The 15,931-nt window shown below is 30.5% G+C and overlaps 1 protein-coding gene across 1 annotated transcript in view; it reads left to right on the top strand.

The window, feature by feature from the left end:
* LOC118183688 (rho guanine nucleotide exchange factor 17-like) overlaps window positions 1-15,931 on the top strand; it is a 597,408-nt gene that overhangs the window by 99,868 nt on the left and 481,609 nt on the right. The gene's annotated exons all lie outside the window — the stretch shown is intronic.

Below are 15,931 nucleotides of genomic sequence, written 5' to 3'. Positions count from 1 at the left end.
TTTCCTTAAGTCTAAAATTTAAAAAGAATAAATGTTGAAAAAAATAGAGTTATAAAAGCTAAAAAATTTTTATCAATAAAAATTATAAATAATTAAAAAGCTGTTATTTATAGTTATTATAAATAATTTATAATAAGTTATTAATATAACTATTAAATTAATAATAGTAAATTATTGTGCCTTACTATAGTTATTGTAAATGATATTTACAATTTATATATAAGTTAACAGCTGTAAAAAGATAGTTGTATGCTACAAATAGCATACTTTGGAAACTGAGTATGTGTGTCTTTTTAAACATAACGTTAAACAACAAATGAAAAATTACTTTAATATACATTATGCACGATAGGCTTCAAAGTGAACTTCAGTATAAAAAAACAGGTCAAGCATTTTTTCAATGTACACTCCACATCAAATTATTATATAGAAACATATGCTCACTGATTAAAGTTTTTGATTATATGTCCATCTGTGTAACTGTTTAGGTGAATTATCCGCAAATGAACGCAAAATTGGACTTCACATAGGATAGTTTCTGCTAATGAGGCGATCGACAACCTATTGCACAAAAAACATTATTTAAGAAAAGAGCAAAAATGACGGTTAATGGTAGTCTCGAGGAAAGGAAACAAAAATCGAATTCGCTTTAAGTCTTAAAAGAGTCAGACTGGAAGAAAAACACACCCATGAAACATTTTTGGCAAAATTTCGTTTTCTCCTAAACAAGAGGGACATATATGTACTCGCCAACCAAATCCATAACGCTTTATTCGAAATATACTTCGAACTAAAGTTGTTTTTTATCATAAATTTTAATCATTCACATTGTCATATCAAGAGCTTGGAGCTAATTTTTAAGAAGGGAAACAGTTAGTAGACATCCTGTTCGAGGACGACCACCAGCAATAACTGTAAAGTCCGTTTTCTCTCATTGTGAGCTCGAAGAAATCGTGAACCAATTACAAAAGAGATGGTTTTAAAACTTTAGACTGCCACCAAATTTTGAATCAGCCATTTTTTGGCTACATGAAGGTTTCATGAGTTTGAACATATTACAAGAAAAACAGTTTGTATGTTATTCACTTCATCTTCTAAGGGATTCCATTTGAGATGATGTTACCACCATGTTTAATGGAGTCGAGAAGAACAGAATAGTGTAGTGTTACTAACGAATCCAAATATGTCCTGAACTGTGATTCTAGAGAATGAGCGATGAACACACAATCTCATTATTACTAAAGAGATGGTATCATCACAAATGGACGCATTCATAGTCACATACTCATATATATGGATGAGGTTTAAATACAAATGAGGTCTTGAAACCCCTGGCAAGCTGTTTAGGAGTGCTGTTGTCTTATAGTGTTGGCTAAGGAAAGGTAACTCTCTTCCTTATCGGACATCTTTGGAATTAGGATACTTGGAAACAGAAGATATTACTCGTATGTATTAGCCAACTTATTTATCAGACTTAAACTTGATTGGGTATGTGGAAAATGCCTTAAGTAAACCATAGCGTGCTATATGTTTCTCCAGAACTTCAAAGTTTCTGAAAGAATGATACGTTGAGAAGAATCAGTAGCAGTTTCTAAAGACTTGATCATTATCAAATGACGATCAATATAAAATCAATGATCAATATAAAATTTGACTTTTTATCAGAAGTGACCATACACTAAGTTAAGAAAAAACGTGTTTCAAAACAAAGAAAATAATTTCTCATTAGTTTAAAATTTGCATAAATTTGGCTTTGAAATTTAATATTTTGAGATTAATCAACTAGATCGTAATTTATGTTAAATAATGATTTTGTACGAATTTTCTAATAAATTTTAGTGCGTAACTCTTAAAATTTATTTATGTCAATACCATTGAATTTTTCCATATAGAACTTCTGAACAAACTTAAAATGTGGCCATTCAGTACATCATATTGAATAATTGCCAACTTAATGTTATCCTTTGGTATCTTAGTTAATGGAAGCCAGTAAAATTTATAAGAAATTTTAAAGCAAGTAATAAATAATATTTTAATAAGAAGAATAACTTCACGAAGGGATTTACTGATATTATACTGTAGTAGTAACCGGGGAGTAAATTATTCCAATTGACGATATGAATCAAATTATTAAGACGATTTAAATTCAATGCTATATAGCCTCTTAATGCTCTATAGCATAAAGAGGCTCATTATATAATTTATATGCTTTTTAAAACTCTACGTCAGGAAGAGGTCAAGTTGACATCTGATAAATTTCACGTATTTGAATCACCCAAAACCTCGAAGCCTCAAATAATTTCACTTTTCAAGATAAATTTCCGTGGTTTAGCTTAAACCTGCATCATATATATCTTCAAAAGAGCTGATGCTAGGATCTAATGTGCAGACTTCCCAACCAAAATAATATTTGTGGTGAATTTCGCCATTCTATCAATAAAGAACTGAAAGTTTTTAGGCACTTCTATTTCTATCAAAATAGACTTCGAAATAGAAGAGCCAAGTTAAAGTCTGCGTAGATAGAAAGATCTCTTCCATAAGTATCTGTTCGAATAGTTATGAATATAAAGCATAGTTTCCTCTTTCCAGAATGATGTACTCAGACGAATTGTAGTCATTTTTATTTTCATTGTGCATCACGCTAGAGACGAAGAACTTCTACTTAGAATTTTATGTAGAGTTATAAATTCATAAATGCTAATCAAATCAGTATGAAATGCATATCCTGCGAGAAAGAGCTCTTAGAGAACAAAGGAGTATTGGTTATTTTTAGCCGATGCTGAGTATTATTTGTACTAATTCTTTATAAACCAAGGAGTATAGGCTATGCTTAGAGAAACAGCCAATAGTCTTTAGATTCAAGTTATTTGACCATTACACACGGATCTAAAAATCGGAACCTTAAACGTTCGTTTCCAAAGCAGTTTACAGTTATAATTACAGTATTAAACATAATCAAAAGCAATAAAATTTGAATTCAAAATCATGAACTGCGATCACAAGGAAAACTCATCTGCTTAGCTGATACTCTTCGTTTGTAGCATTTAGTAGAATCTTATGTTGCCACTTTGCCACCTTTCCCGCAAAGAAAAGTTTAAATGTTCTTTCCGGACATCCCACTGCTCACTGCCAATTATTACATCCGATTCTTGCCACCTGCAAAGGAACAGAGGGGCTATTTACCTAAACTACAAAATACCATATCCTCCTAATTTGAAAGCAATAATACTGTTCCTTTTACTTTTTAATGTGATTGTTTTATATAAAAATGTATTTAATTCACAATAAATTTAATTAACACTTTTTTACGTTTTATAGCTGCACATATTAATGCTATAATGCACGTAACTGACACAGAATCCTTTTTAATAGCCTTTTACATTTTTTTAAAAAAATGTCCTTCTTCAAGATGTTGTATTATGATTTGAAGTCTTTAAATACAAACGTCTTTGCCCAGCTGGACTTGTATTAGTAATGTATTAGGGAAATTCTTCAGTATTCATTATGTTTAGTCCATCTAGTTTATCCTATATCTTGTCGTAATATTGCTTTAAGCTCTTTTAAGGATTTTTTCCTTATTTGTTTGAGGAAGATTCGCCACCCTTAATTGCATAGGTAGAAAGAAAAAGAAAATTTTATGACAGAAATAACATATATGATTATTGCTAGAGAACAGCACTATGTCCTCTATCATCAAATTCTTCAAAAAACAAAAATAATAAAAAGATAATAAAAAACAAAATCTGAAATGTTTCAGATTTTAAATTACGTCCAAAGGGGCGTTTTTTAACATTTTGTGTGTTACCTTTCTTTATTAAATATCATGTTCTTCGCACTTAAACCATAAGATCCAGTGCAACAGCAATATCGCAAAATAGTTTTAAAACGAGCATATCTTTAGAATTTCCGATACAGAGACTCACGCGCTGGAGATATAAATGTTTTTTCTGCACAACGTTGCCATTGCTCGCTTTTAAATAGTTGAGTTTGTTACTCAAAAATTCGTTAAAGTTTTACAAAATATGAAATCGATCATAAAACAAATTCCAAATTTCAAATTTGGGATTCCAGATGCCCATATTCGTAGTAGGATTACGTCATTCAAAATTCGATTGTTCTATGTACCGTTGTTTTATCACAATACGAGAAATATACATACATTTATGCAGATTTTCATTATTTAATTTCTTCAAATATAATGCAGGACTCTAACATTTTGTGGCAACAGTTTGAAAAGTGAACCGACATTTATGAGTCCGACGCAAAATGCCAAAACGAAAGCAATAGTCCTTCGGGACTCAAGTCCCTTTGGACTAATAAAATGGAACCGATATTTTAAATAAGATTAGTAGGGCCAATATATATAGAAAAATAGAACAGCATACAAAAATAATATAAATACGGTTGAATAGGCCTGAGGAGAAGACATAGTTGATCAAGATTTCATATTACATGTTCATCTGTAAAACCATAAGATGCTTTTGTGCACTGAAACATATAATGCTTTTCTTCAACCCACGCATTTTCGGAATATATTTAATAGCAAATGGCGTATTAAGGAAATTCTATAATGAGCTGTCTTATTCACTTTAGTTCACTGTATAATTTCTATTGCATCTGAAGTCTAGCATCGCTGGAATGGAAAATTTCATGAAATTAGTGCCATCCAAAAATCAATACTTTTCGTTTATTCTTAAAATCATTAAATATTTTAAAGAAATTATATTACTTGGATAAATAGAAATTATACTAAATGGGCACTAAAACATTATGTAATTTTGTTCTTTTATAAGAAGAGTTTTGTTTTCTGGATATAGGCGTTATTGTTCTTCAGCCACAAAATAAATTTCTATTTTCCAAACCTTTCAGTAGAAAAACAAATCTTGCTTTTCCAAAGCCAACATGTTTAGCGGATCTTACATAATGTAATTTCAGCAAGTTTTCTCGGTAATCATACGTACTTATGGATCCAGCTATAAAAAGATAAAAAATCGCATCGCTACGAGCTCTGAAGTGAAGAATATATCAAAGAACAGATTTCAGAATTTTTAGAAGAGTTTGACAAGCACCGGGTTGTAGAGTTACTACTAATGATTACTACGATAGTTAATGGTTACTTAAGAAAAGTTCCTATGCTTTGTAAAGATTGTAAGGTTACTACTGAGCTAAAGTTAAATAATTTTATTTTGAAATTGTATGTATCTTTGAATAGGTACAGAAATTTTAAATAAGTTTACTTATTGAAGCAGAAATAGGCACTTATTATTGCTTTACACTTGAGACATTGTAATGCTTCACACTTCGCCTCTTAACAGGTTGACAGTTGACTGCCACAGCAAAATCGAGTAAAATGCTCTATTGGGCTATTTCTAATTCTAGTGGTTTGTTGTCCCATTTATCCTAAAATCCTTATTTTAGTACCTAGTTTTCCTTTGCACTCATAATGATTACTTAAAAATACTGCAGAAAAATATATACAAAATGATAAAGTAATTTATGGGAAAAAGTTTTCTTGTCCAGAAACAAGAAACTAAGAATACGGAGCAACTTTCTGACGGCATCGAAATAATTTTAACCATCTGTGTGTTTATGAGGCACCAGTAACTCACTCGACTTCAAACAATATACAACCTTTGAATCACATTAGACGCACATGTCTCCAAAAAATAAGGCAGCTTCAATCATCGGTGATGTATAATGACAGTTGAGGTGTTAATGTTTTATACTTACTGATTTATTACGTATAGAAAGACTTACCTAAATATTCTCTTCATTATTCATTTCTGAAATTCATCCAATTGGTAATGAATGTAACTATAAATTCTTTACCATCATATTTTCTCAAAATATTTCGCGCATTATGAAGAATGTATACTTTTACTTCAAAACGACTATTTCGTTATTTTCCCCTCATCATTAAATAAATTTACATAAAATTTTTTTAAAATAGATAATTCATTAAATAATTAAACTGAATTATAATTATTTCAGACCTTAAAATGCTTAACAATAGATGAAGCAAATTAAAATAAAAGCCGATTAACACAACAGTATGGGAAGATGCATAAGAAAAATTAAAATGCAATGCCACTGTACGAAAAAATAAATATAATCGTTATGACCTCTTGCTAAAGAATATAATAGAAATATTTTGTGAAGGGAGTATTTGAAGAAAAGGACAGAACGATCGATATGATATCGTAGCTTTTTAACAATTCGGAATTTATAGGGGAAATAAATAAATTACTTTTGTATGGCTACATGCATTCACTAAAAACACGGATGTCTCTTTCTTTTTAGTTTTTAAACCGGAAATATCAAACAAAATATAACTTTTTTAAAATGATCTTACAAAGAATTTTATCTTTGAAAGTTAAACTACACTGCATTATTAAAAACATAAAGCGCTCATTGAAAGTTTCAGTAGTTTAATCAGTTGAAAATACTTGAAAGAGCACAATATTTATGTAAAGTTAAAGCAGTGAAAGATGTAATGTTACGTATCTGATGTCTCGTTTACGTCTCAGTTTCTAGGATAAGATTAAAGAATGGATCTCGGAGGTAACGTTAGATTCGGTATGCCTAAAGAGATTTTACATTAAGTTATTTTAGTTTAAACCAGTGTTTCCCAAACTTTTTTGACCCATGGACCCCTTTTTATAGTCAAAACGTGCCCACGGACCCCCAAGTGAAAAAGCTACATAAATGAATAGTATAAAAATTACAAATTAAGAAAAACATTTCGTTGAAGTAGTTAGTATTTATTGAAATCATAGCTTTCATTTAAAATAAAATAATAAAAAAATAATGACTTGAATGAACTTGATGAGATGTTATGACTGTATTTTTGTCTGGCTCAATGTTTGTGTGAGTAGCAACCGCAACAACCCACGAACTTTAATTTCTAGTAGGTTTCTTTTCTTTTCTTTTTTTTTTTTTTTTTTTTTTTGTGTGTGTGTGTGTGATGAGGTTTATAACGGCACTGAATCCACATTCTGCCAAATAGGAAGAGGGGAAAACAGTCAACAACTTCTGCACAATAACACATAATACAGGATATAAATTTGGGATCTATTTTTGTAAGCAGAATTTGTGGTATCCTTGTTCAAACATTGTTTTAGGTTCCTCATTTGAGGATATTTCAATAAGCTACTCCTGTATTATGATCTCTTCCTAAGTTTTTAATAAAAAATGTAAGCCTTTAAGGTTAGTTAAGGGCTATTTTGAAAAATGTGATACATAATTTTTTCAAAAGAGATCAGTTTTATTTAAGTATACTTATATAAGAAAAGTGCACTATCTTTGTAGCAATACAAAAACTGCAACTACACCAAAAGTTACAACTAACAATACAAATTTTCTTTTTGTGTAAGACTGGGAAAATTTGTTTATACACTTTGTATCAGCATAACATAGAATTAAATTGTTGATTAGATGTACGACTCTTTTATACTTTATGTTTATACTCTAGACAATTTATTGCATGTAGCAGCATTATTGCATTCCTCTATAAACCTGTTTTCGGAAGTCTGTCTCGCACCATGCCATGCTTGTGTATCTGGTGGCATCACAAACTATTATATCATAGGCATAGTGTTAGTGGATTTTTTTTAATTTTATTTTCGTTTTTGATGGATTATCTCAGTTTTTTTATTGTTATTTCGTTATTATTTCGTTGTTATATTGTTGTTAGCGTGTTAATGGAAATCGAAAGCTTAAATTTATTGAAGTAAATTTAACAATAACTAAGTTTTAGTAATAACATTAAAACAAGTTATACACACCACTGTTACTATAAGTGACAAATCAGTGAAAATAAGTTTTGTCAATGTTCATTCACAAAATGTATTATATAACGCTAAGTACTTAAGTAACATACTGCATTATAAGCACCCACCTATATTTATATTTTACTAGCCACGTAAAAATCGCTACTATTTTATTTATTGTTATTTATTTAAATCTCTATAATAATAAAAATGGACGACAATTTTATATTAAACCTTGCGCAGACCCCCCTGACATTATTCAGGAACACCCAAATCAATTTAAATTTTCCAAGGGCCTCCTGAATGATACTGGGCACCCCTGGTGGTCAGTAGGAACCACTGGTTTAAATCATGCATGCTTTTTTCCAACTGGCGTATTCGTTATTTGTATTGGATAATCCTTATTCTTTACTATCTTTGTACACCATAATTTCGAAACTAATAAAGCGTTTTGTAGTATCAGAAGAGGTATTTTATTCCATTCCTATTGAACAGCGTTCTAAAGTCCAGTGAGGGTTGTAGGTTGATGTTTGTACAATCCGCTTTTTAAAAGTCCAAAAGCGTAGAAATTAATAAATCCATCAAGAGATTTATTAGATTTTCATTTTACATTATACAGAAAAATACAACAATTTCACATATAATTGCTCTAAAATCATCTGTCTGTGTACAAAATTCACAACAATATTATCCTAAATCACTTAATCAGATGATAAAATTAATCGTAATTAATCGTAAGACCTGAGCTTCGATTAGGACGTAATTCCAGACTACTATTTATTGCATTCTGACTCCCTGAAGAATCAAATGTCGATACCCATTTGCGTATAACTTCCACCTGATGATAACACTTGAGCAATTTAAGTTTGTCCAAATGCATTTAACTCAACTGTCATATTTGACCATGATCTAATTAATAATGCGTCTCATTCAAATTCGGACTGTCTCAGTAGATGAAGAATACTAATTTAATACGTTACTTCATAGTTCAAATCATAGTTCAAATCAAAATTTTCATAGTTCAAATCAATTTAGGAACTAATTTTGAAATATCATTTATAGACCTTAATGATTTAGTTTGAGTAGGAGAACATTTTGCATAACCTAATTTATTTAACGCTTGTATAAAAATTATTTAAGACTTATGCATGAATTGCGTAACTCACTATATTCATTTTATTACTGAGGGTAAAACTCAAGAATAAGTTTTTGAAATAGATTATTCTACAACTTAACATAAGACTTCATAAATATTTAGGAGTTCTAACATATACGTGAAAATATATAAAAGCATTTCGAAAAAATTCCTTTAAACATAGACTGTAAATGAAAAACAAACAGTCTTCGATTTAGAAGTCTTCTTTTGGGAATCAAAGAAGGAAAATGCTGTCGTCAGTCGCATAAATGAATGAAAAGATCAAGGTTCTGACTGAATCAGCTCTCTCTAGGAAAATATATGCTTCAGTTTTCCATTGAAAAGTCCGGAAATTAACATTTATCAAAAGCTAGCTGTAGCGGATCATTGAATTTCCTTTGAAAACTTAATTTAAAAGAAAGTAGGAAAATGTTTAGTTTTCTGTTAGATGTGTTTCTTATTGTAACATTTTAATTCCAAGGTATTCAAATAACGGTTTTTTTAATAAAGACGCAGAAGATAATAAAATCTTCTGCGTCTTTATTTGAAGAAATAATTTGATTACAGAATAGTGCATCTTGAAACTTTCTAGCAGTACAGCAAAAAACGTAAAATATGCATTTGGTGAAGAGCAGACATGTAGAAAATGTGTTTTTCAGTGCCCTCTACTTGAACATAAGGTAATTGACATTGCAGTTGAACATTGCAGTTGATAAACAAGTATCAGTTATGCTTAGCTTTTCAGAAAATTAAAGTTTCGACTAGAAAAACGATTAAGGAATAAATAGAATGTCCGCCTGGCTAGTGAAAAAAAGTAAAAGACTTGTAAGGTCAACAGAGTCGAATGAATAGCTGTGTACTAGTCAAAGGAGAACAAATAAATAGGAGCTCTGTTTGGTGATAAACAAACTGAAAACACTCTTTCTTGCAGGCCGAGAGATTTTAGATTCGATTTCTAAGTTAAGCTAATATCTAGAACTGTACATTGCCTAATATACTCTAATTCTTGTTTCAAAGCAAAAGTGTCTGTCTGATAGTATTTTCTGCTTTTTTAAACAATTCTGTTAATATGCATGCATGTTAAAGTTGATAATTTTATGCTTGTTAGCTTTATCTGTTTCAGCGAGTTTCGGGTTTATAAAGGGTGCCCCACTAAAAGCATTGAATTTTTTATGTCATTAAAATACTTTACTTTAAGGAAACGAAACATATTTTTACATATTATAAGGTATTTCTCCCGCCTTCGTAGTGTAGTGGTCAGCACGCTCGGCGCGTATTCGAGAGGCCTGTGGTTCGAGTCCCGGCGAAGGCGTTGCTCATTTTTCATCTCTCCAGCTTCGAAATAAAATAATGTCTCTACAATATTATAATAAGTAAATGATTTAAGAACAAAAATAATACCTGGAGTTCGTCCTCTGCAGCACCAGACTCTCTTGCTAAATTTTGTTGTCACTTTTTTACACATCTGCCTATCTAAGTGGCTAATAGCACTTTCAATGTCCACTTTAGATACGTTCGTTGTTTTGATTTGTTTGATACTGGACAGGAGGAGTTTTTGGGGCAGTCGATCTCACTCCTGTAGCAAGGCAGTTTTCAGCTCCAAGATGGTTCTCAGAGCGAGATGGCGAGCTGCAACTGCCACGCCAAGAGTGTTCTAGACATGTAAAATAGTTCAGGAGATCTGGCTGGCCAATCCATGCGACGAATATCATCACTTCCCATGTCTTGCGCACTATGTGGACTACGATTGTCATTCATTAACAGGAACCAGACAAACTGCGCACCTGAAAAGTCAAACATTTAGCTGTGTTACCTCCTGAATATACCTCACAATAGTCACAGAGCGTTTATGAAACACATGCAGGGGTGTCTGCCGTCCAACGTAATCCCTTCTCAAAATATTAAACCTCCACGACTGTAATTGACCGTCTCCTGCTTCAAAAGAACCTAACGACTCTACGAAAAATATGCAAAAGGGTATTAAAAAAGTAGAATGAAATTTATTTAGCGGTTCTATGAAATTTTTCAAAGGTGGCACTTTTTAATGAGTAATCAATTACAAATGGTATTCATTTTCTTATTTTACTCAAAATTTCCACACCCTGAGATATTAAGGATAACAAATCTTAAATAAATAAAAATGGCATTCGTTAAAAGATATTTGCACACAAAAATGAAATGGAAAAGAAGAAGGAATATTCGGTGATATGATTGGAGAAAAAAGGGAAAATATTAGTTTATTACAGAAAAAAAAATTATGGTCAGAAAACGATTCTTATTTAAATATTTTCCGTGTAATTTATATCCAGATTAAAACTTTTTTCAGGATATACGAATGAATGGCCAAAACAAAATTCTTTATAGTATTTATTTTAAAATTTGTTTACTAAAGGTAATTTAAAGTGCTTAAAATGAAAAACTGAGTGCACTTTTTAGATGGTAGAGGATTCTGTAATTGTTGGAAACAACATAGCTACAGTTCACATGCGGAATTGCAAAATGTAGATTGCCTTGATCATAGCGAAATTTAAAAGTTTTTTACACGAATAAATTTAGAAGAAATTATTGAAGAAAACAATTTATTCTAGATTTAACAGTCAAACAAACCACTTCTAGAACAAAAGGTTGAAAAAAAAAAGGAACATGAGTATTAATTTCATAAAGACATTGAATAAATACGATTTTCTTATATCCTACGAATTCCAATGAATAAAAGTTAATAACATAATAATTAGTGAACCGTTTTGTTGGAAATTTCGTATTCATGTTCGACTGCATGACTTCGACTGGTTAATGATAAAGTACACTACCTGAGAGGAGAGTTGAAAAGAATGCTATGCCACAGAGTAGTTTGGGGTGCAGACCTACCGAACATCTACAATTTGCATAGTAGATAGCCTGGATTAGTTTTATGCCGATAGCCTAGGATTTGAATCAAGAGTAAACTCTTGTATGCGATAAAATATTTGCAAGGAATAGGACATTTAAAATTTAGCACAAAAGATTTCTTCAGAAATGAGTAGTAAGTGGAAGATCAAACAGTAACAGCTCGTCTTATTCCATGAACCTTGTTTTGGCACAACGTTGATATCGACCCATATGCCAGTATCAAAAGAGCGCAGCCAGAAACAGAAACAGTTTATCAGTATCAACATACTGAGCATGATTGAATTAGATAATAATCCCAATAATGAATATAATATTGAATTTGATTTACAGAATAGAGTGTATAAGAATAATAGCACTGCTAGTATGAGAATAATAGGACTGCTATAACATGTAGTTGTGCAACTCCCTTTTCGTTGCAATAGACCACACCAAACGTATATATATATTCACTCTGTTACCCGAATCGGTGAGCTCAGATTTTTATTCTTATATGTCAATAAATTGTGCGTTTTTTACTTCAAACTTTGTTGAATTATGTACTTCTTATCTTCCAGTTAAGGTATTTATTCCTTTAGGTAATCAGCATGCAATAGTAGTAAAATTATCAACGATTTAAACTTTAAAACGGCGCTAGGCTTATCTAGGCTGCCTTTTATTTACATTTGAAACTCTTAGCAGAATAATAAATTAAGATATTTGGTGAACCAACTTCTGTGCCTTGTGCCTTGTGGGATCAAAAGTTAACTTTGGGCACCGAAAATTTGGTTTTTATACCGGTTATCCGAAATGCTTGTTTTGGCGTATAAAATTTAATTTTAACTGTAAATGTTTTAGCTGTTTTTAACTGTATTTGGTGTTTTAGCGTTTTCTGTATTTTACAATTTTTTTGAAGATGTTTTGAGTTTTTTATGTATTTTTGCCTTGCAATGAAATAAGAACTGAATTGATAGAAGGAGAAATATATATATCTAATAAAATTCGAGGAAATAAGTTTAAACAGTGTGCAGGAAAAAATGTGTGTAATTTAATAAACCGTGCATGGAAGTCATGTGGTGTCAGAATCAGATATTTTTAGCTTTAATATTAAGCATCGTTTGTACGCCACATACAGTTAATAACAAAAATCACATACTTTTTAAAAGCTCCATAACAACATATGTTTTGAATTCCCGATACGGTGAAAAGTGTTCGCGTAAAGCATTTTTATATTTTTTCAGTCTTTTCTCATTCCATCAAATTTTTCTGCGTAAGTTGGCTAAAAAAATTTGTTGTCTTTTTTATTATGAAATTTTTAGGTGTTAACTTTGTACACACTCATGCCATATAAAATTCAATTCAACAACAAAAATCACAAAACATTTAAAAATAGCACATCTTTAGAATTCCCGATAGTTGCCGTACGTATTCTTATATTCGCTATATTATTTCTTTAAAAACTAGCCCCTCCCACGCCCTGTCGCCTAAAATATTTATTATAAAAAACAAAATGTATGTAATTATTTTAATGAGTCCAGCTAGTACAATTTCCTGAAAATATTGAATATTTCTCATTAGACGTCTCAAGATTTTAATACATGTTTATCTAAATCTATCATATTAAAAAATAGAAAATAAACTATGTTCATTGCTTTTAAATCGTGTAGTTTATTAGTCAACAAATTTACAGAAAACATTTGAAAGTATCTTAGGGCTTACTGAATGGCATCGGGCTGCCCGCGTGGAATTAAATTTATTTCCGACCCGGCAACACATTGCTCTGAGAGAGTCGAATTTGTTAATTAAAACTGAAAGATACATATCTTATATTTTTCGGAATGGCAACAGTCTTGCGTGCTGAAGATAAAATTGGTTTATTTCGAATGGTGTTACCACTGCTCGCTTTCAAATCTTTGAATTTGTTAATACCTTTTATTATTATTGTTTTACAAAATATGTAAAAAAAATAAAACAAATTCGAAATTTAAAATTCGGACTTACAGGTGGATTTTCAGTTGTGTCGGGTGGAAGACAGCGTTATTCAAAATTTGATGGCTCTGGGTACCATCTTTTTTCACTATGCAAGGGACGTACATAAATGAGGATTCTTCATTATTTAATTTATCTAAAAGCAAAACAGGATGATCATATTTGGTAGCAGCAATTTGAAAAGTGATATGCTGATCATAGAGAAGTTCCTAAAATCCCATTTCGAAACTAGAAGGCCTTTTAAGCTAAACATAGTTGTCAATGAATCATGTTTACATGGTTTTCTTATAACAAATTAACATTTGTTTTTTGACTAGTTTATAAGCAGTGCAAAATACGCTATTTTTGAACATATAAAGTTTTGATTACATCAGGAATTTAAGCAAATTTTATTAATTAAATCAGGAGTAAAGTTAGCGATTTAAATCAAGTGCTGAAAATAATTGGCACTACATTTAGATAAAAGACTATGTACCTTAAATTAATCAATATACATTTTATTTTATTAACCTAATATTTACCTCAAAGCTAAAAACTCAAAATATAAAATAGAGCAGCTCGTTATATTTTACTATATAAGACCAGTGGTGTTTATAAAATGAGAGGTCTGACTAAAATAGACGAAGCTGGAAAAACGTTATACTCTTATCACCGATGTTGAAGTCTAGGGTCGTCAGTTAATGCATTTCTTATCTCCATATAATTAATCATTGATTTGATAGCTCAGGTGCTCCGGATAACAGTACTTGACCGCAGTAGCAGCAATTATTGTTAGCTAAATAAAACACTTAGTAGATAATAAATTTAAGTAATAAAATTCGTATTGAACAACAATATGTTTTAAAATTCACGCTAATTCACCTAAAAGATTTCCACACATTAAATGCAATTTCTTGATATTTTCTGAGACACTTATGATTTTTTCCATCACATATGTGTTTAGTTTCTCAATTCACATGTTAAGTTTTATTTCTTTAATTAATGAATGAAACATTTCAGTCGATTTCTATGTTCAAAAATTTGTTTGCATTAATAAGTTGCATCAAAATCTCAACTCACCAATTCAGTTAGTTCAGTTTATTATAACTACTAAAAAAGTGTGTGCCTTATTTTTTCTTAACGTTCTATAAAAAAGCAAGGAAAAAGAAAGAAAGAGAAAGGGAGAGATAGAGAAGGAAATGCATCTAAAAGGTCTTACAATAACAGGAAGACTATCTTTTGTAAATTAATTACAACTAACTCTTCTATCATTATTTAAACCCATCTTCTAAACTAGAACAAAAATAAAAAAATAGTTAATGAGTTTACCTTTATTACTTGCGTAAAAAGAGTATTTAATTAGAAAGACAAAACTCTGCATTAAGAATAAGATGCAAGCCATGTAAACAAAAGATTAAATAAGTATCTTCTTAAAGACTTTTTTTATTTAATTTTTATTTTCCTGTAACTATACTATTAAGAAACGGAAAGTCTCGTAAGATGGATGCTACGAAACCTTATATTAAAAAAAAAAAAAAAAAAAAAAAAAAGAAAAAAAAAAGAAAAAGCGAATTTTTATTTTGTCGTCACGCAACGTGCTTGTTCCTAAATTTCGTTACCAAGCGTAACTCTATAAAAGTTGCACACCGACTTTCAGCACTTAAATAATTTACGAGAAGAACTCAAGGAAGAAAAAGAATAATGTTCTTAGTTAAGCCTATACACTACGTTTGTTGCTACTTGTCTCACGATTGCATGGTTTCTTATTTCAGAAAAGGTTTGCGAGTCGCTATATAAAATATGCAGGAAAAATCTTACCAAATAATTACGAATGAAGCTTAGAATTGCGCGAAAACAACTTATTTATATCCCTATGTCATTAAAAGTAGTGTAGTAGTAATGTAGGTTTACAGTATAATATGCAGAATTCTGCAGTACAATTTACAATAAAATTTCAAACGTTTATGTTATATTAAATGTAGCTGCTGTATTAGTAATATGGAAACAACGAATTTCCGTATTACAAATTCGTTGTTTGTAATATGGGAATTCATTTCAAACGAATTCGGTTTTGTTGAAATTCGTAACCAAATGTAATATTTATTACATTTTGTTATAGACGATTACATAATTTTGAAAATTTAATAATTAAGTAAGCAATAAAAAAACTCTCATTGTAATTCTTCACATTTCA

This window comes from Stegodyphus dumicola, chromosome 6 (genome assembly GCF_044657685.1).
Source record: "Stegodyphus dumicola isolate Sdum_Otavi_A_Nest chromosome 6, ASM4465768v1".
NCBI lineage: Eukaryota > Metazoa > Arthropoda > Arachnida > Araneae > Eresidae > Stegodyphus > Stegodyphus dumicola.
This window is presented reverse-complemented; position numbering and strand designations above follow the sequence as displayed.